Below are 26,085 nucleotides of genomic sequence, written 5' to 3'. Positions count from 1 at the left end.
GCTAAATGGCACCTTAAACCTTGGTTAGGAGCACCACAATGGAATGCCTAGGCAGGCTTTTTTATAACACGAATACAAAGCTGAAAATGAATGAACTGCAGCTAAAATATTATGTTCATTTTAAATATGGTCTAGTCCTTCCACTGCCCACCCCTCCCAATATTCTTAAGGGGGCCTCTTCTCCAGTCTTCAGAGAGTAGCTGGAAGTGGGGAGGCAGAAAAAGGTCCTCCTTTCCTTCCCTCTGCAGTTTCAATCTGAAATCTTAGGCGCAGTACTGCGTCCAGAGCTCAGAAATTGCTCGCTCTGATGAAATTCCCTGTCACGAAATGCGCCTAGAACAATGGCAGTTTTGAACACTGTTCTAGAGATGCGCCCCAATAATATTGCCATGGAAGGGCCACAGCTGATTGCTAGAGGCCATGTTTTGTACACTAAAGGCATGAGTAGGCAAATGAAGGCCCGGGGGCTGGATCCAGCCCAATCGCCTTCTAAATCTGGCCCACGAATAGTCCGGGAATCTGCATGTTTTTACATGAGTAGAATGTGTGCTTTTATTTAAAATGCATCTCTGGGTTACAGTGGTACCTCGGGTTAAGAACTTAATTCATTCTGGAGGTCCGTTCTTAACCTGAAACTGTTCTTAACCTGAGGTACCACTTTAGCTAATGGGGCCTCCTGCTGCTGCTGCACCGCCGCGTGATTTCTGTTCTCATCCTGAAGCAAAGTACTTAACGCGCGGTACTATTTCTGGGTTAGGGGTGTCTGTAATCTGAAGCGTCTGTAACCCGAGGTACCACTGTATTTGTGGGGCATAGGGATTCATTCATTTTTTTTCTTTTCAAAATATAGTCCGGCCCCCCACAAGGTCTGAGGGACAGTGGACCGGCCCCCTGCTGAAAAAGCTTGCTGACCCCTGACTAAAGGTCACTGGTTTGAATTCCAGCAACTCTAGGAAGGTCTGGGGGAAAAGACTCCTTCCCAAAGCCCTGGGAGAGCCACCGTGAGACACTCAGCTAAATGGACCAATAACCCAATTCAGCACAAGGCAATCCTTTAGCTAAGAAATTGCCATGTGTTTTATGTCTGTGTGTGCAAGAATTAGGCATCATATTTTATAGATAGATATCGATCGATAGATAGATCACACATACAAACAGATGAAATGAAAGGCACGTTCTCTGCTTCAGTCTTCTTCAGTAACCTTTTAGTGGCATCAAAGTATTGTATTTATCTAATGCTCACCAAATTATGTTACGAAAATTAAGGCATGCCTTAGATTCGATGGCACATTTACATTCGCCAACAAATACTTTTTTTGGTTCTAAGCGTGTGAAAACTTAGATTCGATGGCACATTGTTGTTTAGTCATTTAGTCGTGTCCGACTCTTCGTGACCCCATGGACCAGAGCATGCCAGGCACTCCTGTCTTCCACTGCCTCCCACAGTTTGGTCAAACTCATGCTGGTAGCTTCGAGAACACTATCCAACCATCTCGTCCTCTGTCGTCCCCTTCTCCTTGTGCCCTCCATCTTTCCCAACATCAGGGTCTTTTCCAGGGAGTCTTCTCTTCTCACGAGGTGGCCAAAGTATTGGAGCCTCAGCTTCACGATCTGTCCTTTCAGTGAACACTCAGGGCTGATTTCCTTAAGAATGGATAGGTTTGATCTTCTTGCAGTCCATGGGACTCTCAAGAGTCTCCTCCAGCACCATAATTCAAACGCATCAATTCTTTGGCGATCAGCCTTCTTTATGGTCCAGCTCTCACTTCCATACATCACTACTGGGAAAACTATAGCTTTTACTATACAGACCTTTGTTGGCAAGGTGATGTCTCTACTTTTTAAGATGCAAGTAGATAAATAGGTGCCACTCCGGTGGGAAGGTAAATGGCATTTCCGTACGCTGCTCTGGTTCAGCTTAGTCATGCTAGCCACATGACTCGGAAGCTGTACGCAGGTGGCGCATTAGACTCAAGTAAATATGGTACTCTCAGCCGTACTTAAATGAAACGAGGAAAGACCGATGGATAAACAAGTCTCGGCATGTACTCTTGAGTTAAAGGACCCCTGACCATTAGGTCCAGTCATGACAGACTCTGGGGTTTTGGCGCTCATCTCGCTTTGCTGGCCAAGGGAGCCAGCCTACAGTTTCTGGGTCATGTGGCCAGCATGACTAAGCTGCTTCTGGCGAACCAGAGCAGCGCACGGAAACGCCGTTTACCTTCCCGCCGGAGTGGCATCTATTTATCTACTTGCACTTTGATGTGCTTTCAAACTGCTAGGTTGGCAGGAGCTGGGACTGAGTAATGGGAGCTCACCTGTCGTGACCCCGACCTTCTGATTGGCAAGTCCTAGGCTTGGTGGTTTAACCCACAGCACCACCCGCAACCCGCCAATCCTGGGCCATGTACTGGCCAAGTAAGCTGGTCCAAAGGATGCATGATCTTAAGATTTTGGCTGACCAGGCTTACCAAGATCTGGTGCCTTGCTCTGTCTCTTGATTACCTAGAAATCGGTGCTGACAATTACAGTGGTACCTCGGGTTAAGTACTTAATTTGTTCTGGAGGTCCGTTCTTAACCTGACACTGTTCTTAACCTGAAGCACCACCTTACCTAATGGGGCCTCCCGCTGCCGCTGCTGCACGATTTCTGTTCTCATCCTGAAGCAAAGTTCTTAACCTGAGGTACTACTTCCGGGTTAGCAGAGTCTGTAACCTGAAGCGTATGTAACCTGAAGTGTATGTACCCCGAGGTACCACTGTAACCCCAGACACGGCATGGGCAAGGCTTGCAAGAATGTTTTGACAGTTTAACGTTGCTTATCGCTTAAACAAACTAGACGGTTTTCAATTTTTTAAAAAGCCCATCAGTTACAACAGAGGTGGAGCTCTTGTGGCCCTCTAGATGTTTCTGAGCTACCAGGGGTGGGGGGTGGAGAGAGAACATATCTATATATAATCACTATGATTGTCTAGGACTGTGGCCAACAAAAGGCTCCACAGCGGACAGCAGTAGAGAATGGTCAGCACTATAAAAGGCACATAAATCAGCTACCTGAAACCATAATTGCGACAGAAAAGAAACAAAACTGAATTCTGAAAACGGTTACCCATATCCACTTTCCTTAACATCGATTGCCTTGCCAAAGCCAAAAGATTAACATACCTGTTTATCCAGGAATATTTGTTTTGTTAATTTGATACCTCAACAGTAGAATGGATCAATGTGATACCTACATAGTCAGCTCGCTTGTTTTCATTACAGGCTAAATTCGAGAACACAAAATTCTTTTTGTTGCTTAAGTGATCTCGGCTATTCAGCCGTTCTCAGAATGAAACAAGCATGTGAGCTCCTTAGGTAACATATGGTATTTCATTAATTTAAAAGACTTTAGTTAAACAACTTTTGGTAAATTGAATCCAGCCTAAATTAATTTCCTTCGAATGAGTAAGGTACTTAGTATAGCCCATGTCTGTTCAATCTCTCTTGACTTGATTATCCCCCTGCAAATACAACCTTATAAATAATGGCGCTGCAGATATACCAGTGAAAGGATTTAAGCAGGCAAAAGTGCATCTCTCAGACATATCATTATTTTCAGAATACAGTACCCAAGAAATCACAGTCAGGGAAGGTAAATGTCAGCCGGCCAGCCTTCTCTGAACTATTCATAAATATGTGCTGTCTGCAGCATTATGTCAAGATAGTCGCTCAAGAAAAGGTTATGGGTTCTTATTAGAGGTGCATGTTAGTTACAGCTACTTGACAGTCACAGCTAAGCATGAGCAATGATTGTGGGATCATGGGGAAAGGAAAGGGGGAAACAGGGACTTAGCCAAAATGTTGCACAGCTGAACAGAATGCAGAAAGATGCAAAGGAGCCTGGTCTTCTGAGAAATAGCCCCATCCCTTCACATGTGTAAGCTGGCTGGCACTTTGAATTGAATAGTAAATTGGTGCGGCTGAGAGACCAGCAATTTTTGGCACCCCTCGGCCGAAACCGAAAGAACTTGTGACTAAGAGTTTGCACCCAAGTCTGCTTATCTTCTCATCCCTCCTGGTCCATTTTACTGTCGTGTTACGTCTTTTTAGATTGCAAGCGTGTGGACAGGGACATTTATTATTTTTTAGTCATATGTATGAAAGCATGTCAAAGTGCAATTAGATAAATAGGTACCACTCCAGCGGGAAGGTAAACTGCTCTGGTTCGCCAGAAGCGGCTTAGTCATGCTGGCCACATGACCTGGAAGCTGTACGCCGGCTCCCTCGGCCAATAAAGCGAGATGAGCACTGCAACCCCAGAGTCGTCTACGACTGGACCTAATGGTCAGGGGTCCCTTTACCTTTACAATGCCCCGGGAGCCTTTTTTGGCTGAATTCTTTGAATAAATGAAGCAGGTTAGGCTATAGAAGCACAGCCCTGAGAATACGACATTTTCACTGTTGTGGGATAAAACACTCAAAATATGCAAAGGTCGCAGATAAGGCAGATGAAATACTGTGGCCTACACTGTGTTGTTTGTCTTTGGAAAAGAGCTGTTTCATATAAAATTCAAAAGAATGGCTAGCAAATATCACCACCACATTTTCAATCCGTAGTACAATCACTCGAAATAAACTGCAAATACCCATACCCTCAGAAAAGCGTATTTCTTGCTTAGGTGTGCTGCAATCATTGCCCTTTTTGAATAGATCGAAGCTTACAGTGAATCATATGCAATGACTTGCATTTGCTTAGCACATGAAACAGAGGCCAACTTTATATAGGGATCCCTTAAAGCAGACATTTTCAACCATTTTGAGTCCATGGCTCCCTTGACCAACCCCATCATTTCTGTGGTACCCCTGTGGGGCTCAGGAGCCCAGTTACGTCCCCCCTTGCTTGCAGAGCCTTGTGGAGCCTCCTGTCCTCTCCTCTCCCCTCTCTTTGGGAGTCCTCTGGGCAACTACTGCTGCCGCCCCTGGTCTCTGAGCTGCTCTCCCTGCCCCAGAGAGAGGTGTCTCCTCCCACTGCCCCACAAGGGCCTAGGAAGCAGCCCCTGGCCAGCCCCAGACTCACTATTCGTCTGCAGAGCTTGTAGCCAAGATCGCTGCAAGAAACAACTGTTCAAGCCTTTGGGAAGCAGAGACCTGAGAGGACATCAGAGGAGGGAGGAAAGGAAAGAGGGACAGAGGCCAGTGTTGCCTGCGTCACCCCTGGCCATCATTCAAGGCACCCCAGTGTGCACTGGTTGAAAACCACTGCCCTAAAGGCATGACAGACATGTACAAGAAGATCTGCAATCAAATGTCCAAACAATTCTGAACCCATGTACGTGATCAAAACATGTACGGTGGTACCTCGGGTTAAGAACTTAATTTGTTCTGGAGGTCTGTTCTTAACCTGAGGTACCACTTTAGCTAATGGGGCCTCCTGCTGCCGCCGCCACACAATTTCTGTTCTCATCCTGAAGCAAAGTTCTTAATCCGGGGTACTATTTCTGGGTTAGCGGAGTCTGTAACCTGAAGCGTCTGTAACCTGAAGCATCTGTTACCCGAGGTACCACTGTACCCTATTATCTAGTTACAGTGAATACTGCAGCATGGCAATGGGCATGTGAAATTCTATGAAACTTGCATAGCTCCAGGGGTGTGTAACTGTACTACATCCTGTTCAGCTCAATATTATTTTACCTGTTCATTAAGATATTCAACTGATCCTTCAGCATGCCTTTTCACCGATATTTAGATTACGGTGGCTGCAGAAGAACAGCACAGTGTATTTATGCTTGGAAAGCATTCACCTGTAAAAGAAAAAAAGAAAAGAAAAGGTACAGGGAGCACAACAACAACAAAAACCTAGCAGCGTGGATTTGTTACTCATAGAGAAAGAAAAGCTGTCTAGAACAATTTGTCCTTAATGGCTGTTTTAGCTCAAGAGAGGCCCTGAAGTGAAGAATAAACAAACTGTCAGAGGAACAGCGAGGAAGTCTCTTAAGATCAAGGTTAAGGTTCATTGGTACAACTGCTCTGAGGCAAAACATGACCACATCTTGGATTCATCTTGCCACGCAGATGAATGCAAAGGTACGGATGCAGCGGTTTTCTTCTCGAAACCTCTGCGTCCATTATACATATCACAATGCTTTTCGCTTTTTTGCCTTTCCTAGGGAAAAGGTAATATTTTATCAAAGTGGAAGATTATTCCGTACAGAAGAATTCAGCCAAGGTTTGGAAAATGGGACAAGATATAGTGGTACCTCAGTTTTCAAACGTCTCGATTGACAAACATTTCAGTTTTAGAACGCTGTAAACCTGGAAGTAAATGCTTTGGTTTTCAAACACACCTCGGAAGTCGAACATGCCACGCGGCTTCCGTATTGAGTTTTATGTATTGAGTTTTTGGTTTTCGAACGTTCTGAAACTTGAATGGTCTTCAGGAATAGATTACATTTGAAAACCGAGGTACCGTTGTATACCCAAAGCAGTGGAACTAACCTAATGTGGTTTCCCCCACACAAACAACCTCTTGCCCAGTTTAATCCAAGCCCTTTGTGTCTAGTGATACAAAGCTAGCAAGCAAACCCAACATCCCTAACACTCAAAATATTTTATTAGTTGTGCACCCTAAATACAGCTCTTTTCCCACCCCCAACAGCTGCCTAACTGGACATTATTATTTCCCTTTCAATAGAAGCATCCATTATCTACTGCTAGATACTCTCCTTGAAAAAGGCACCCTGAGACATCAGATGGAACACTTTAACCCAAGTATGTATTGATATAAAATAGATGTGAGCCAAAACAAACAAACACACACAGCCTTCGTCTCATCTCATCTTATTTGCTCAAGTTTTTTAACTAGTCGCCATTTTGGCATGGCTGCATTGTAAACATTCTGATCAGCCTTATGCAAAGGAAAACACTTGCCAAAGCATTTAAGGTATAATCAGATTTTTAGCCACTTTTGGAGAGTCACGGGTTGGCCATCCCTCCTTTAGTGTTGCACTGTTGCAAGAGAGTTACATCAGAGCTGGGAACTCTGATTGGATTGCACTGTTTTGTTGAAATGAGCCAGGATCGCAAACCATGGTTTGAGCCTAGCTTTTTTCAATAAACTACCAAAAGTCTGTCATTTTGAGACACAGTGGTAACATGCGGTAGTTAAAAACCAGGAAGCTGATGATTCCAACCTCCTCCTTGCCAGGAGAGAGAAAGTGTGTGAGTTCAACCTCGTTTATGTGTGGCCAGAGCCGTGTCAAATTTGCTAGGTACCTGGGAGGACAAAGTTACATCCATGCTGACCTTGATGACAGAATTATTACAGGTTCAATAGGCTTAATGGATGGAAGGATTTGCCTGGGCATTGTAGTGGGACAAAGATGGTGACAAGACATTCAGCCCGGATACTGAGGTCCAGCGCCGAGGGCCTTCTGTGGGTTCCCTTCCTGTGAGAAGTGAGGCTACAGGGAACCCAGCAGAGGGCCTTCTCGTAGGGGCGCCTGCCCTGTGGAACATCCTCCCATCAGATGTCAAAGAAATAATCAATTTTAGAAATTTTAGAAAACATCTGATTGCAGCCCTGTTTAGGGAAGTTTTTAATGTTTGATGTTTTATTGTGTTTTTAATATTCTGTTGGGAGTCGCCCAGAGTGGCTGGGGAGGCCCGGTCAAATGGGTGGGGTATAAGTAATAAATTATTATTATTATTGTTGTTGTTGTTGTTGTTGTTGTTGTTGCCAACCCTTTGGTTTTGTGGATGGGGAAAGTGCCAAGGCTATTCCACCTCCTCTGCTTTGGCAGCCCTGTCCATGGAGTGGCATTTTGAAAAGGAGAGGAGTTAAGAAGTATTGTGCCCATTTGCCTTCTCTTTGTTTTTCTGTGCATGGAAGGACTTATTCAAAGTAGTGGGAGAAAGAAGCTCTCTTGCCCATGGAGGGCTTTAGGAAAGGGGAGGGTAGAAGAAGTGTCAGACCTGTTTGCCTCCTTTTTGCTTTGCTATCCACCAGCCTGGTGCAGCAAGCAGTGGGAAGCTGCTGCGCCCATGAAGTTTTTGGAAAACGTGTGTAGAACGGTGACGGAAGAACAACAGGATCCACCTGTTTGCTGCTCTGCTTTGTTTTGCTGCCTGCCAGTGACATGGAGCAGTAGGCAAGCAGCTACTTTTTTTTTAAAGTGTGCATTGGGATGGGGGGAGTGTGGGAATTGCCTGTTGCTTGTTTTACTGCCTGTCAGCCATGAGGGGGACTTTTTGAAAGGGGGGGGTGAATGGAAGAAGAAACATAGGAATTGGCCCTTGGCTACTGTGTTTGTATTGCTGTCTGCTGGCATGTGGGGCAGGCAGCTACTTGAGAGAGGCCTCAGCTGAATGTGGGGGAAAGGATAAGGCAATTCTTTCCTGTTTCTACTGTATGCCAAACAGCAGGTATTGTTCTAAATCTGTTTTGGGAGGGGGCAGTGCAGAGGCAACCTCATCTTCATTATCTCATTTTTTCCTGATTGTACCAAAGTTTTGGTGTGGGTGTGTGGGTGTGGGTGTGTTTTGTAGGGGGTGGCATCCATTTCAGACGCATCCTTATTATTATCATCATCACCTTTTATTCCTGCCAGGTCCACAGCAGGGATTATTTCCAAGTTGTCTGACAAGGGGGCAGCATAGTGCAAAGGCAGAAACATTATACACCCCAAATTTTGACATTGTTACGCTTAGGTGAACAAATAGGGCACTCAAAATGGCTGTGCACAGGGCTCCACAAGCCATAAATCTGCCACTGGATGTGAAGGAGCATTTCTCCTGTACATAATCCTGCCCGGGCCCTTTTGGCCAGCTGGAGACTCTTCTGGTGGTGCCATTGTTGCATGAGATTAGGTCTGTTGCTTGCCAGAAGGTCTTCTCGGCAATAACACCCCAGCTACGAAAGATTCTCCCCTCAAATCTTTGATTGGCACTAAGCTTTTTTCAGCATGCTGTTTTGTTCCCGAGAGATAATTGCTTGCACCCTGAGTTATGAGACTATTCTGACCAATGGGCTTAATAGATGGATGGTGGCTGTGTTCCAAAGCGTATTTTGTTCTCCTTTTATAGTGTATCATGTTTTAAAATGTTGTGTTCACCTAATGAGGTCATCCATCTTATAAATAAAAGGGCAGAGCTCTGGGATGCTGTGAGGGATTTACAAAACTATGCAGTGCTCTAACTGATTGGAGAGGATTTGGAGACTGTTTACAAGGCAGTTAGCCGGTTCTGCATAGAATCTCCAGCACACACAAGGGCTGCTTTCTCTGCACACTTCAGGGAAATCTACATGTTTTCAGAGCTGCTCGCTTCCCTTCACAAGGCCTTCATCAAAGTGAAAAAGCAAATACAGTCATACCTCTTGTTACGTTCGGTTCAGGTTACGTCTTTTCAGGTTGCATCCCGCAGCGACCCAGAAGTACCGGGAAGGGTTACTTCTGGGTTTCGCCGCTCGTACATGCGCAGGCGCGGGTTGCCTTCCTTTCAGGTTGCGAACAGGACTCCAGAACGAATCCTGTTTGCAACCAGAGATACCACTGTAGTGAGAACGGTTAGAAATTTTAAGGCCAAGTAGGCTTGCTAAGATGTATAAGGTTGACTCTGATAAGTGTTGGAGATGCAAAGAGGTGGAGGGAACGTTCTTTCACATGTAGTGGGCTTGTAAAAGAGTATTGGGAAACAATTCATAATGAATTGGAAAAAATGTTTAGAAGTACAGTGGTGCCTCACAAGACGAAAATAATCCGTTCCGCGAGTCTCTTCGCCTAGCGGTTTTTTCATCTTGCGAAGCAACCCTATTAGCGGCTTAGCGCTATTAGCGGTTTAGCGGATTAGTGGCTATTAAAGGCTTAGCGGCTTAGCGGCTAAAAGGCTATTAGCGGCTTAGCGGCTTAGAAAAAGGGGGGGAGCAAAAAAAATCGGAACACTCGCAAGACGTTTTCGTCTTGCGAAGCAAGCCCATAGGGAAATTCGTCTTGCGAAGCAGCTCAAAAACGGATACCCTTTCGTCTAGCGGGTTTTCCGTCTTGCGAGGCATTCGTCTTGCGGGGCACCACTGTACTGTTCCAAAAAAAAAAAACCAGAGTCCTTTTTGTTGGGGATAATTCAGACTGAAATTCCCAGGTGTCGAAAAAGGCTATTTATGTATGCCACTACTGCGGCCCGTGTTTGGTTAGCTCAAAAATGGAAAACAAGCGAAGTCCCAACCAAAGAAGAATAGCAACTTCAGTTGACAGAATATATGCAGCTTGCAGATTTAAAATATAGAAGAAGAGAAGAAGAAAAACATACGTTTAGAGAATATTTGAAAACGTTTATTGAATATATGGGGGAAATTGTGTGCACTTGAAAACATTGGCAGTATTAAGATAAATTCAACAGCGTAAATAAGTCTTGACGGATGTAATAATGAAATACGGAATGCTTTAGTTTTTGTAAAATATGCAGGGATTTATGATAAGCAAAATGAACCATGGAAAAAGAAGAAGGGAAGTCACTGATATTTTAAGGATGCTTAAATGAGTATTCTAAATTGTAAAACAGAAAATTGAATTTTAAATTGTTATATATATATATATATATATGAATGAGAGAAATTGTAAGGCCGACAGTGGGACAAATGCAGGATCCCAACCAGGATGCCTTTCGGCTACACTGAGCTCTACTCTGCAGGTGGGTGCTGCTGTTTTCTTGGCACCGGGTCTTCCATACATGCAACTTGCCCCTGGATTGGCTCTGTGCAGAAAAGCTCATCTACGCATGGTGTTTGGGAAGGAGTCAATGCAATCTCGTTCCCCATCTTCATGTACTGACTGTCCCTATATCAGTCACCCGCACACAGTTTATGTGGAACAAAGCTGAGTGAATGCAGGACTTGGAACTCCCAATGTCTTTTTTCATGTCCATAAACAGCCACTGGGGACAGGGGGGAAATCCAATTTGGACTGGGCTATGGCTTTGGAGGGAAAAGACCTGATCCTTTCCTTCCATGCCACAACCCTGATCGGGATCCCCCTGTCCTTCCACAGCCGTAACTAACTGCGGGATGGAAAACAGAAAGTTGTAATATGTCCACACTTAATGGCAGCTTTTGGGGAGGCGGGGTTAGGTTGGAGACTCCACCCTCACCCTGGCATCCACATTTCAATTCTCACCACACACCCCATGGCTGCTTTTTAAAAACAGCATTAGGAGTACCAATGACAGAACTCCCACATTACATCTTATTTGGCTCTATGTTTTGCTTCTTTGACACATTCTGCCATGACCATGAAATGGAATCAGTGGAAAGGCCTTGTAACACTACGATATGAAACAAACTGCACTGTGGTCCCACACCCCTTTAAACACTGGTGCACCCCATAATTTCCCCCCAGAGATGTAAGTGGCTGCCATTCACTCCTATGGGGGGAAAGTATAGGGTTATTCTTGGGAAATCTATGGCAGAAGAGGTTAAACCTACCTATATCTCTAAGCCCAAACCACCACTTGCACATACCAGAGAGGGTATGTACAAGTGTGTGAATGCATGGCACACAGTACACAAACAATATCTGGGCCCTCTTGCTGCCTTCCTGCCCTTTAGCATGACAGAAATTTTGCTAGTTTACAATAAAAGCCAGGAAGACAAATGGTTTTGGTTTCCAACCACAAATATTGACAGGTCTCGCTTTCTGAAAAGCGATTTTATAATTACTCAGCTGACATCACTTAGCCATTTTCCAGTTTCTGATATAGTGGTACAGTGGTGCCTCGCAAGACGAAATTAATTCGTTCTGCGAGTTTTTTCTTCTAGCGAATTTTTCGTCTTGCGAAGCACGAAGTCCCATAGGAATGCATTGAAATTTAATTAATGCGTTCCTACGGTCAAAAAACGTCCAAACAAAGCCACATTTGGTACAACAAGAGTTTATTAAGTGCTCTTTAAAGTCACACATACTGTAAAGAGCATTTCAAAAACTGAAGGAACAATAAATTAAGTTTCTAAACATGACAGAAAAACATTTAAAAATCAACAAAGTGTACAGTACATTTTCTAAGACTCTGGGGGACCACTCGAAGAAGGTTCCTCTTCCACTCTTTGCTTCTTGCTGAAGAACCTGTCCATGGTCTGCTGCTTCATCCGCCTTTTTAGCACCTCCCTGAAAGGCGACATGACCCTCCTATCAAAAGTGTTCGCAAGGTCATGTGCCACGTGCTTGTCAGGGTGGTGCCGCTGTGCAAAAGCCTGCACATCCTTCCACTTCAGGCAAATGTCCCTCAGTTCTGTGGAGGACAGCCGTTCCTCAGTTGCTTCCTCCTCTTCCAGCGAGGCCTGCTCCTGTGCAGCCTCTGCCTGCAGTTCAACCAGCTCCTGGGTGGTAAGCTCGTGGTCGTGCTCTTCCACCAGCTCACTGATGTCCTCCTCTGTGACCTCCAGGCCCATGGTCCTCCCCAAGGCAACAATGTCCTGCACCACTGTTGACTCTGGTGCATCAGAGTCACTTGGTGCCACACAGTCCGGCCACAGGCTGCGCTAAGCGCAATTCAAATTTCTCTGGCTGATCCCGTTCCAGGCCGTGGTGATCATCTTCAAGCAGGTGACAATGTCGAAGTGGTCCTTCCAGAATTCCCGCAGGGTGATGGTGGTGCAATCAGTCACCTCGAAGCATCGCCTGAAAAGCTCCTTGGTGTAGAGTTTTTTGAAATTGGTGATGACCTGCTGATCCATCGGCTGGAGCAGTGGCGTGGTGTTAGGCGGCAGGAACATGATGCTGATGAAGCTGAACTCCTCCAACAAGTCCTCCTCAAGGCCTTTAGGATGAGCAGGAGCATTGTCCATCAGAAGCAAAGCCTTCAGCGGCAGGTCGTTGTCCAGCAGGTACTGTTTGACAGCAGGGCCAAAAGCAAGATTGACCCAGTCCACAAACAACACACGTGTGACCCAAGCCTTACTGTTGGATCGCCACATGACACTCAGCTGCTCCTTGTCGACCTTGTGTTTCTTGAAGGCCCGTGGGTTCTCCGAGTGCTACACCAGCAGGGGCTTGATCTTCAGGTCGCCGTTTGCGTTGGCACAGAAGAGCAGGGTCAGACAGTCCTTCATGGGCTTGTGGCCAGGCAACTTGGCCTCCTCCTGTGTGATGAAAGTCCTTTTGGGCATCCTCTTCCAAAACAGCCCGGTCTCGTCGCAGTTGAAGACCTGCTGTGGAACGTAGCCCTCTGTCTTCACAACCTCCAGGAACTCCGCTGCAAAGTCTTCAGCCGCAGGAACATCAGAACTGGCAGCCTCTCCATGCCTGACCACGCTGTGGATTCCAGATCTTGTCTTGAACCGGTCAAACCAGCTTCTGCTTGCCTTGAAGACTTCTGGCTCGCCTGAGGTTCCTGGCTGTTGCCGGACGAGGTCTGCATGCAAGGCCTTGGCCTTCTCACAAATGACGGCCTCAGTCACTGTGTCCCCTGCACGCTGCTTCTCTTCTAACCAGATGAGCAGCAACTTCTCCACCTCCTCCAGAACAGCTGGGCGGTTCTTCACAATCCTGGTGACTCCCTTGGCTGCATCAGTCGCAAGGATCTTCTCCCTCATCTTCAGGATGGTCCCAATGGTCGATGGATTCCTCCCGTACTCCCTGGCAAGGTCTGTCACACGCATTCCACCGTCGTGCTTCCGGATGATCTCCTTCTTCATTTCCAGCGTAACCTTCTCCTTCTTCCCCTCGCCGGCCTCTGCAGCAGCAGTCTTCTTGGGTCCCATGGCAGCACAGCTCCTACCTTCGCAACCCCCCCCCAAAAAAAATCAGTGCTTCACATCCAAAAAATTCAAAAGCACCCAGCCAGCCACCACACAGAAATTCAAACCCAGAACCAAGTCCTTGAATTCCAAACACCCCAACCCAAAATCCAAAAACCCCCCAAAAAGTTTTAAAAGTTTAACTTACCGAATGGCTGCAAAAGAAGTTTTGGAAAAGCTTCAAAAATCACCAAAGTCTTCAAAAACCTCAACTATTCCCCCAGCCACCCACCACACAGAAATTGCAAACCCCTCCCCAACTGTTGCAAACCCCTCCCCAACTGTTCCTCCAGTCACCCACCACGCAGAAATTCAAACCCAGAATTTTTTTTAAAGAAAAACAGCAGAGTGGCCCAATGGTCAGAGAAAATCATAAAAATGCAGAAAAAAAACCACAAGCTTCCAGATTCTTGCAAACCCCTCCCCAACACCAAGTCCTTGAATTCCAAACACCCCAACCCAAAATCCAAAAACCCCCAAAAAAGTTTTAAAAGTTTAACTTACCAAATGGTTGCAAAAGAAGTTTTGGAAAAGCTTCAAAAATCACCAAAGTCTTCAAAAACCTCAAAAAAGGCTACCACACAGCGTGCTATGAGTTGCTCCTCGAAGTCAAGTCGCAACTGCACCTCTTCAAGCAATGCACCCTGGGTATCAACGGTTTTAAGAAAAAGGAAACAAACTTGCAAGACGTTTTCGTCTTGCGAAGCAAGCCCATAGGGAAATTCATCTTGCGAAGCACCTCAAAAAACGAAAAACCCTTTCGTCTAGCGACTTTTTCGTCTTGCGAGGCATTCGTCTTGCAGGGCACCACTGTACTTTGGTTTTAGAACAGCTTAGCTTATGGACAACTTGGAAATAGAATGCTGCAAACCCGGAAGTAGGTGTTCTGGTTTGTGAACATGTTCCACTTCCTGTTGCGTGTGTTCCGTTTGTAAATTGAGTATCCCACTGCTAATCTGAGGCTTGCTGTTGAGTTTGTCGGCTGTTGAGTCCCGAGCACCCATGCAACCCAGAGGTGATATTTGGAGCTTTTGTTTTTGCTAATTTTTTGCGTTCTTGTTTATGTGGCTTTTTCATTTTATGGGACTGACTTGTGACTGTGGCTTGTGACTTCGTTTTTGTGACTAGTTTTTGTGACTGTGTGGAACCCAGTTCAGCTACTGATTGATTTTGTGACTGCAGAAATGGATAAAAGCCCCCCATCCAAACAATGACTATCATCAGTGCACAGAAGAAGAAAAATTAATTTTTATTTTTATCATCTACAATACTGTCTTATTTATTTTACAGTACATTGATTATTGCTTTCATTTTATGGATCAATGGTCTCATAAGATAGTAAAATTCATGTTAAATTGCTGTTTAATCCATTTTGCATTACTTTCTATGGGAAAGCACGCCTTGGTTTTAGAACGCTTTGGAACGGATTAAGTTTGGGAACCAAGGTACCACTGTATTTCCCTTCCCTAAAAATGGGTTTCTCGATTCACTTGTTTTAATAGCTTCAAAATAAGTGAAATCCAGTAGTGAGCTGACATCTACTGGCTGAAAGCTGCAAGTTGCATTACAAACACAAAAAAGCGCATTCATTTCAAGCAAACCTTTGCAAAAGCAGAAATCAGCTGGAGGGATGACAATAACCAGGAAATGCCTAAATAAAACAAATAAATAGCAAATGACAATCAAGAAACGAAGAATGTTAATAAGCTAAAAAATGAATAATGTTAATGAGAGAGAGGGCAGAGAGGAAAACACAGTTAAGAAACATATTAGCATGTGCTATATTAAATTAGGGCTAATGTCTCTGCTTTAAGCGATCAACAAATAACGTCTTGCAAAGCTTCTACTGTTTCGAGAGAAGCAAAGATTGTGCAGAGACCATTTGCTTTCATTTAACATCTCAGGTTTTGAAATGCTTCAGGTGGTGAATTTTTGCTTGGATCTACCACTCTCAGTTGGGACGCGGGTGGGGCTGGGGGTTAAACCAGAGAGCCTAGGACTTGCCAATCAGAAGGTCAGCGGTTCAAATCCCCGCGATGGGGTGAGCGCCTGTTGCTTGGTCCCTGCTCCTGCCAACCTAGCAGTTCGAAAGCACGCCAAATTGCAAGTAGATAAATAGGTACCGCTCTGGCGGGAAGGTAAACGGCGTTTCCGTGTGCTGCTCTGGTTCGCCAGAAGCGGCTTAGTCATGCTGGCCACATGACCCGGAAGCTGTACGCCAGCTCCCTCGGCCAGTACAGCAAGATGAGCACTGCAACCCCAGAGTCGGTCATGACTGGACCTAACGCTCAGGGGTCCCTTTACCTTTTACCACTCTCAGTTACTAAAAGTTTCATTTTCAGGAAATAATTAAGAAGCAAACAACAATGTACAAACTTGTAAATATGGATGATCATCAAATTACAAAGCTATTGTTAACACAAAATTTTTTTGTAAACGGATTGGTATCTTAGCCTCTGATATTTGGCAATCCTACATAAACATCCTAGCTTAATACGCACGGCACGACACCAAGAATTTTCAGACTTTTCATGGACTATATGCCAATTGATACTACTGTAACTGGCTTTCCAGAATGTAAGGATTTACACCAAGCTGGACTGTACAAACATTTTATAAGGCATTACCTTGTAAATCAAATGCACCATAAATCTTTCAAGATAATCCAATAAAAAACAAAAATGTTGTACATTGCACTTTTTGATGGAAGAACTGTGTTCCTAATAAAAGTTTCCTTTTGAAAAACTCAGGAGTATGTCATAGAACAGAGCTAAGCATTTCACAGCTTTTCAGCTATTAATAGGGCTCCCAGCTAAAAGATCCCAATAAATAAAGACACATACAGAAGTCGCAGACACATAAAAAAAAAGATGTCTTATGAATACTGTACATAGATGTGGAGCTGCCACTGAAAGCCTACCCAAGTATGGAATAAGGCAGACACACAGCTGAGCTGAGAATCATTTCTGCAGTTACTGAATGCTCTCTGGAAAACTCAGACGGAGCCCACGACAGTGATAAGGTAAAGGTAAAGGTACCCCTGCCCGAACGGGCCAGTCTTGCCAGACTGTGGGGTTTGTGCGCCCATCTCACATTTATTGGCCGGGGGCCAGCGCTGTCCGGGGACACTTCCGGGTCACGTGGCCAGCGTGACATCGCTGCTCTGGCGAGCCAGAGCCGCACACGGAACGCCGTTTACCTTCCCGCTGGTAAGCGGTACCTATTTATCTACTTGCACCCGGGGGTGCTTTCGAACTGCTAGGTGGGCAGGCGCTGGGACCAAACAGCGGGAGCGCACCCCGCCGCGGGGATTCGAACCGCCGACCTTTCGATCGGCAAGCCCTAGCCGTTGAGGCTTTAGCCCACAGCGCCACCCGCGCCACGACAGTGATATGCAACTCTAATTCTGAATCTTCTTTCCACATCCCTGCTGTTTTCATCAACAGACCATGGGTGTCTATACAATAGCTGTGCTCATTTGGTCCTGAAATGAGCTATGTGCTGCAATACGATTAGCTGCTTCAGGAAGCTAGAACCAGCCCAATCCTAGGCAGATTCAGGCATCCCAAAGACCATCAAAATCTATGGTATTAGATGTGCCTAACTCTTCATGGGATCGCATTGCTAGCATAACAAAATTGGAAATTGTGAATAAATTATTCTATCTGAATGCATTGGGAATTTGTAGCTTGCCGTTGCTCATGGCAGGCAAAGCAATTAGATAAATTGACCCCAAACCTACCTTTTAGACCACCAGCAGCAAATCTATGGCTATCCAGATGTTGTTAAGGTACGTTTCCGAGCACAATTCAAACTGTTGGTGCTGACCTTTAAAGCCCTAAACAGCCTCGGTCCAGTATACCTGAAGGAACGTCTCCACCCCCATCGTTCTGCTCTGACACTGGGCCTTCTCAGTAGTGGCGCCTGCCCTGTGGAACGCCCTCCCACCAGATGTCAAAGAGAAAAATAACTACCAAACTTTTAGAAGACATCTAAGGCAGCCCTGTTTAGGGAAGCTTTTAATGTTTAATAGGTTATTGTATTTTAGTGTTTTGTAGGAAGCCGCCCAGAGTGGCTGGGGAAACCCAGCCAGATGGGCAGGGTATAAATAAATTATTATTATTATTATTATTATTATTATTATTATTATTATTATTATTCCCATCAACCCTGATGGAGCTGGAGTTCAACACATCTGGCAGAAGGCCACAAGTTAGTCACCTCTGAGTTAGGCCCACCCATATCAGGTAGGATAATACAGTTTGGGGCAGCATGTGCAGTCAAGGATGTCCTGGCTTGAAGTCTAGTCTCCTGCCATTTTCCCCAGAACAGAAACATTCCCGATTCAATGGAGCTGACACTGAAATAACAACATGCAGGATTGCAACCTTATGAAAATAGCACAGCTCCAGTTAAGCTTAATGGACATGAAATGAGTCTCAAAAGCCCTACTCACAGGCCTACTCGCAAATAGTATAATCTTGGTGTCATGTTCCTAGAAGGAAAGGCTATGTTGTGTTAGATCTATGCACCCTTTACTGTATAGTTCAGAGTTTGGGGCTGAAATCTTATAGCAAACATTATGTGAGTGTAGCTGTTTGGGAGATGGGAGGAAAGGGATTGTGTGGTTTGTTACCACGGTTAGCTCAGAGATGGGAGAGAATTGCAGCAGAGGGAGAAGTGTCAGAGTGGACAACTGGGAATGAAAGGGATGAGAGGTTTAGGGAGCCATAAGCTGTCACCCTATGTCCCCTTGCATAGGAGTAAGCCTCCTGAATGCAACAGGACTAACATTTGAGTAGACATGTATAAAGGTAAAGGGACCCCTGACCGTTAGGTCCAGTCATGGACGACTCTGGGGTTGCGGCGCTCATCTCGCGTTATTGGCCAAGGGAGCCAGCATACAGCTTCCGGGTCATGTGGCCAGCATGACTAAGCTGCTTCTGGCAAAGCAGAGCAGCGCACGGAAACACCATTACCTTCCTGCCGGAGCGGTACCTATTTATCTACTTGCACTGGTGTGCTTTCGAACTGCTAGGTTGGCAGGAGCGGGACTGAGCAACGTGAGCTCACCCCGTCGCGGGGATTCGAACTGCCGACCTTCTGATCGGCAAGTCCTAGGCTCTGTGGTTTAACCACCAGAGTATAGGATTGTGCTAAGAGTGTTCATTCTGCTCTGATTATACAGATTATTGATGCTGAGATAAGGGAAACCTGTGGCCCAATTTAAGGTGTTCACACTAGTTTAAAGCCCTAAACAACTCAGACCCCAAATACCTGATAGGTCTCCTCCTCCTTCCCTACAAATCCTTTCAGAGGTTAAGAATGGCAGAGGGGGCCCTACTGGTTGTTTCCCCCACCTCAGAAGGTCAGGGACGTGGTGGCTCCTAAGTCATGGAACTCCCTCCCCAAGGAGATGTGTCTGGCATCTTCATTATGGCATTGTGTTTTCATGGTTATAATCTACCCTGGGACCTTAGAGGGAAGGGCAAGTTGACAACAATAAGGCTGGACTTCAATGGCCACTATCGCTGACCACTGGGCCATGGTGGCTTGGGGCTGGTGAGAGTTGACTTTCAACAATATCTGGAAGACCACAGGTTCCCCATCTCTGATTTATGGTGTTGTACATTTTGTTCATCCAAAATATTAAAAACCTGTTATCCAAAATAAATCCTGTACCTGTTTGAGCAAAGTGTACAGTGGTACCTCAGGTTACATACGCTTCAGGTTACAGACTCCACTAATCCAGAAATACTGCTTCAGGTTAAGAACTTTGCTTCAGGATGAGAACAGAAATCGTGCTCTGGCGGTGCGGCAGCAGCTGGAGGCCCCATTAGCTAAAGTGGTGCTTCAGGTTAAGAACAGTTTCAGGTTAAGAACAGACCTCCGGAACAAATTAAGTACTTAACCCAAGGTACCACTGTATTGCTTTCTAAATGAATCTATGTTGGTAGGAGCAGAACACATATGACTCCAGGATATATATTTTTAGAAGTAACACCACCCTAAAACTTTTGTCCTGCAGCAAACATTTGCAGCGAGGCTCTACTGTTTCCACCAAATCTAAACTATCATGGCACGATTGCTATTTGTAACATTCCAGAAAGGTTAAAATGACATTGTAGAACACTTTAACTAATGATTGGGCTATGATCTATTACTGGCTCAGTGAATCTAAACCAACCATCACACTCCTCTCAGTGAAAATGTACCACAGACACAACAAAACAGCAATCTCTTATATTCACATCAACAAGGAATCCATTCATGGAGACAGGCATATCGTTCTGGATCACATGAATCTCTTTTCAAAAGGTTTGCTCTGACAGACCCTGCTTTCCCAACCAGATGGAAAAAATAAGCATTTTTAAAAACCAAATGGGACTGAAATCTCTCCCCACCCTGAAATATAAGTACTTGCCAGCAGAACATGGAAACTGTCCTAACTGCAAAAGACAAATCCCCATCTTGTAATAGGATGCCCTAGAGCAGCAATGGGGACATTTGACTCTCCTTAGATTGCTGAACAAACCTAGACAGCATCTTAAAAAGCAGAGACGTCACCTTGCCAACAAAGGTCCGTATAGTTAAAGCTATGGTTTTCCCAGTAGTGATGTATGGAAGTGAGAGCTGGACCATAAAGAAGGCTGATCGCCAAAGAATTGATGCTTTTGAATTGTGGTGCTGGAGGAGACTCTTGAGAGTCCCATGGACTGCAAGAAGATCAAACCTCTCCATTCTTAAGGAAATCAGCCCTGAGTGCTCACTGGAAGGACAGATCCTGAAGCTGAGGCTCCAATACTTTGGCCACCTCATGAGAAGAGAAGACTCCCTGGAAAAGACCCTGATGTTGGGAAAGATGGAGGGCACAAGGAGAAGGGGACGCCAGAGGACGAGATGGCTGGATAGTGTTCTCGAAGCTACCAGCATGAGTTTGACCAAACTGTGGGAGGCAGTGGAAGACAGGAGTGCCTGGCGTGCTCTGGTCCATGGGGTCACGAAGAGTCAGACACGACTAAACGACTAAACAACAACAACAACAAAAGATTGCTGAACTACAGTTCCCAACAGCCCTAGCAAGCATGGCCAACAGTTGGCGTAGGATGGGAGTTGTAGTCCAGCAACATCTGGAGGGCCAAAGCATTGCCACACCTGTCCTACAGGAATGATTTAAAACTCCCCAAGTTTAACAGTGCAATCCTACAGGCATTTACTCAGAAGTCAACCACATTCCCTAGTTGAGTCAGTCAAACCTAGGCTGTGTACCTTTACAGCACATTCAAAGGACATTTTTTCCTCTCAAAAGAATTCCGGACACTGTAGTTTGTTAAGGATTGCTGGGTGTTGCAACTCTGCGAAGGATAAACTACAGCGCTCAGAGTTCTTTCAGGAAAAGCACTGTGCTTTAAACGTATAATGTGCATGCAGCCTGCATATCACCTTTCTGTAAACATTACAATAAACCTTTAAATATATATATATAAACACATCAAACAATAGATTATCCATGACATCTCCCTATTGAAGACAGCTAAAGGAGAAACAGTAAGTGTATTATTTAGGACTGTAGCCTAAGTTGCCAGCTCTTACGTTTCATGCCTTTGCCCCAAACCAACACTAAAACAGAACTTTTATTTCTGATGCCGTTTCATTAATGCATAAAAACAGCAGAGGGCCCCATAACCATCTAACTGCAATTGCATTGTTAGATCAGTTCTGGGACAGTTCATTACAGATTTAGGCAACCTCCTCCCAAAAGAAACCTTACATGCACGACTACAGGGTCTCCAAGCCAATTTGCCCAACCCTTTGTAACAAAGAAGGGGCTTTTAACAAACTCACCAAGCTGAGTAGATGCATGCACATAAGAATGAATTAATGCCATCAGGTGTAGCACCATTGTGGCAAATGCTATGACTGTGCTAATTAGAGCCACCTGGACTTTTCTAGGCAGCAAAATAACTGTTTCAAAGGTAAGGTTACAAGTTTTGCTTTATATTTTAAAAAGGACTTTTTAGGGAAGTGCCAGGAGAGAGAACTACCTGTTGCATTAAACCAGTTGTCTTTAACATTGCTGTGGAACACAATGGCATATTCCAATAAAGGGTGGGTGCTTTTATTGAAAATATAAATAAAAGAGCATTATTTAGCAATTGTTATGGCCGGAGTCCCATCATAGTGCACAAGCATACGTCTGTGAGGCCTTTCTTCCTCTCCATGACATTCTAGACATTATTCCAAGCTCCATTTTCTTTATTATTATAAATTTTTATTGGAAATTTTATTTACAACATAACATAAACCCCCACCCTCCAATACAGAAATCCACCCTTATTAAATGTGAACATAACATACAATAAGCATAACATACAACAATGCAAACAACCAAATAAAATACATTTTCATATTTAACGCTGGTCAGCGATGCACAGTTCACAGCTTCTCTTCGGCAAAGTCAGTGCAGGATTTGACCCCAAATAGTTGGATCTCATTTGGCTCCCATAACATTAATAGAAACTCTCTGCTGCAGTTCCATGCACAACTTACTTTTTTAAGTAAACCCCATCTAACTCAATGGACGGCTGAATAAACTTGCATCTAAGAAGGCTGCAATAAAAGTTTAGATAATCATCCACACAAGTTTAGATAATCGTTCCTATAACACTATTACAGGAACAGGAATCAATGCTTACGTTGATTTAATGTAAAGCGGGGGAAGTAATGTTTGGACAAGCTAGAATCTTCACATCTCCCTTTAATTCCCCTAAGAACTCTTATAGTTCATATAATTTATAAGACTTTTGCAAATAATCTATAAGAATTCGCACGAATTGGAAAGATTAGCTCCAGCAAAGAGGGTAGAGGACATTGAAATCAAATAATAAATTAATGAAAGGATTAATGTTTAAATGTTTGAAATGTTATTATATTGGCTGCTTAAAGTAATTTGGCAATAAGTAATTTAAACTAAAAAGTAAGTTTTGAAGGTACAAAAGAAACACATGAAACAAGGTTATAATTTGCTGAAATGTTTATTGTTAAGAATGCATTGTGAGGGAGATGTGGGGAAGTCCGATAAGACTGGAACAAGCATGAAATGACCAATTTTTCTTTTCTCTTTGTTTATCTTCTTTCTGTAACTGATACTTTTCTGTATAAACTGATGAAAAAATTTTTATCTGAAAAAAACAATAAAAATATTTATATAAAAAAAATAATAATTCCCCTAAGAACTACTCTCTGACTTGCTTGCTTAGTGAAAGAAATCAAGACACACAACCAATCCATATGTCGCTAAACTGAAATACAACTAACATGCTATTCAATTATTCTGGATGGGTTTTTTTCTTTTCTAAAACAAGCTAATATGGGAAAATACCTGGGCAGGTGTTGCCATTGGGAAATTACAAACTGCAGATGTGGCTGCAGTGAAAAGGCAAAGGAGAAAGCTCTGATTTGCTGTGCTTCAGAGGTCTGCTTCTTCCTTACAGGTAAGATGCTGGGCTGGTTCAAGCTATAGCTCTGATTGCCAACTTCTTTTATTTTTTACATTTTTCTCTCTTTCTTCCATGCTGGGTCAGAAATTGTGCGTGATGACTTGTGGCTTGGCTGCCCCTGCTACGAATGACATAACGAAAAGAAAAATATTTCCTAATTATGAGATGGTTCCATAAATAATCAGACCCACAGTTAGTTTTGCTTGCAAAAGACAAAGGGAGGAGCTGACGAAAGTATAGGTCTTTGCAAACAAAAACAAGCTGTACTGAACTTGGTAGGATATACACATTCATAGTTACCATATGTCCTCTTTTTCCAGGACGAGTCCTCTTTGTGATGGGTCTGTAAAATGATGGCCACCGGTTCTCCACCCTGATTTAGATGTTCAGCTCTGTGCCTTTGGGCCAAGGGTTGGGTGAAATGTCCTCCCCTCTTCCAGCAGCGCCCCCAAATATTTTGTTCTAATCAGAATATTGTCCCTTTCTTGTTTTGGGTTGCTGATATTTACAAACAGGCCGAGCTGCATGGTCAGTATTTGTTACAGACAAGGGAGAAACCCAGAGTCCAGACTCTGGCTCCTGGAAGCTAATGCCAGATCTTCCATGCACCCTAGAGGCAAAGGGTTTAACTCAATTTACTCACCTTACTTTGGGGGGGGGGGCTGTACATCTTATCAGAACCACAGGCTAGCTCTCACTGTCCCAGAGATGTTTATGACCCTGCTTGTTATGGTGGTTGGTTCCTCTCTGCTTCTGGGTTAGAAGTCACACCCTGTTGGCTCCTCCTGCTTGTGCATAGGAAATATCAGCAGGAATTGTGGGACTTGTAGTTGTTGAGAGACTGTGTTGCATGTTAAGTTCTGGGTGAACATATCAGACGACACAGCGATTCTTCAAACAGCTCTTGTTTATTCACAGGCCAGAACAGAACTGAACTGAAGGGTTCAGCCAGCCTGCTTATATAGAGCTCCACTAGAACGCAACAGTAACCATTTTCTGTAACTATCCAATCACTGAATGTCACTTTCGATCCCTTATTTGCATATGTGGACCTGAGTGAAAATTATCTACAGTATCCCCCTGCTGGCCCAGGGTGAGAACTTCAGTACATAACATTGCATAAAGAGGCACATTTCTCTCGGTTGACTTTTCCTCTACAAGTGCACCCAAGAAAGGGGTACAGCTGGCAGCTTGCTATTGAGAACCTTGGCTTGGTATCCTCTAACTCAGCTTCTGCTCAGTGATAGGAAATCTTGAAATACCTGGCCACATCATATAGATGGAGGGAAAGCATGACCAGATTGCTTGTCTTATAATTTTGTTTTTCCCTTCATCAAAAAGATTCCAGTGCAGTTTAATGCATGAGAGGTTGGGTTTTCTGGGTGAGCAACTTCAAGGTTTGTTGCCCATGTTTTTGCGTGTGATGCATGCAGTGTTCTGACAACTAAGTGTAACAACAAACTCCAAAATCCAGTTAAGTTCTGCTGTTGAATGACACGAAACCTTGAATTTTATTCCGAGGACTGGTGAGATTTCTTAAAAGTCAGGAGCACTGGTTAAGCCAGCTAGGAAATTGGGAGCGTACTGCGCCAAAATACTAAGAGAAAGGAGGAGTAGCTTTGTAGCCAGGAGAAACGTGCAACTGTTTGGTTAAAGTGCAACTGACCCAATCCTCTACATCAGACTGGAAATGATTCACAATATTGTCTCAAAAACACTTTGGGATGTGACAGCAACTGTTTTGAAGGTTGTTGTGGTACAACAAAGACGTCGTCCCCCCCCCCACCAAATGGTATGCAGGCACCTGCCTATCTATATATGAATTAAGTCTGTTGTATGACTCCTTATTGCAATAGCTGTGTTGAACCTAGATTCCCCTAGTGTGCTAGGACCTTAATTAACAGTTGCTTTGAATAAAATTCTATTACGTTTCTTAGAACCTCTTAATCCTCGCTTAATTACAAGCTCAATTTTTCCTCCCAGTACTTTGTTTCTCTGCTGTACCTCCTGAGTGATTGGCTTATGGCAGGCTCTGAATCCATATCCAGATGGCTTGACAAATTGGCTGACAAAAATTCAGTTGTGTACAGAGTTGAAGTTGCAATTAATTTGGGCTTTCTACAATCCACAGCTATCTATCTATTTAGAGTATATCAGGAATGGGGCACCCATAGCTGGGGTCGAGAAGAGGCGGAAGTCCAATATCCTCTGCAGAGGCACAGATCCTGATTTGAATATCTATACCCTCTTTTTATGTGACCTCTTTTGCTCATCTTCAAGAAGTGTCGCCAGCTACTTAGTTTCTGTGGCAGGATCTTGCCCTAGCTTCTCGGAGAGACTAGTTGCATGGCAGTTCTGAAGCAGACCTGACAAGTTCATCCAGGATTAAAGATTCTATGGCAGTTAGGAAGACAGTTGAGAGTCCGGGACAAATAGCAAGGAATCTGCATGATTCCGGGTGTGGATGTAAGAAATGGCCTCTTCTAAATAACCCCTTTCCTAGAACGACAAGCCAAGGGACACCAGGTATGGCATGAAAGCAATAGCTGTCCCCCACAGTTTTGTCATCCATCATCTTGCATTCAAACACATGCTACCTCTGGAAACTGGCTGATGATATCCCTTCGTACGTTTGTGGATCCATGCAGATATTGTTGGTTTATGCTGTGGGGGGTAGGTGGGGGATCACAGCTCCTCACTTTATGCAAGAGTTCCTATTTCCTTGGCATCTTCTGAGTGATGAGCCATAAGTTTATGTGCCCTTATTCCCCCCCCCTCCTAAATTTGGGTGGTATTTTATCTTGAACATGAGAGTGACC

At 44.3% G+C, this 26,085-nt stretch overlaps 1 protein-coding gene across 10 annotated transcripts in view; it reads left to right on the top strand.

The window, feature by feature from the left end:
• BRDT (bromodomain testis associated) overlaps positions 1 to 26,085 on the top strand; it is a 65,725-nt gene that overhangs the window by 1,233 nt on the left and 38,407 nt on the right. The window contains exons 1-2 of one of the 10 annotated variants that reach the window (XM_082227791.1): positions 5,730 to 5,811; positions 6,698 to 6,751. The exons of 5 other annotated variants lie outside the window; for them this stretch is intronic. The gene's annotated coding sequence lies outside the window, so the exon portion shown is untranslated. Of the gene's footprint in view, positions 1 to 5,729; positions 5,812 to 6,674; positions 6,752 to 10,587; positions 10,667 to 25,683; positions 25,793 to 26,085 lie in introns of those variants that run through there. 4 more of the 10 variants (XM_082227789.1, XM_082227790.1, XM_082227792.1 and 1 more) reach the window with 4 other exon arrangements.

This window comes from Podarcis vaucheri (genome assembly GCF_965113315.1).
Source record: "Podarcis vaucheri genome assembly, chromosome: 6".
NCBI classification, from domain to species: domain Eukaryota; kingdom Metazoa; phylum Chordata; class Lepidosauria; order Squamata; family Lacertidae; genus Podarcis; species Podarcis vaucheri.
Note: the sequence above shows the minus strand (reverse complement) of the source record. Positions and strands in the feature narration are given on the sequence as shown.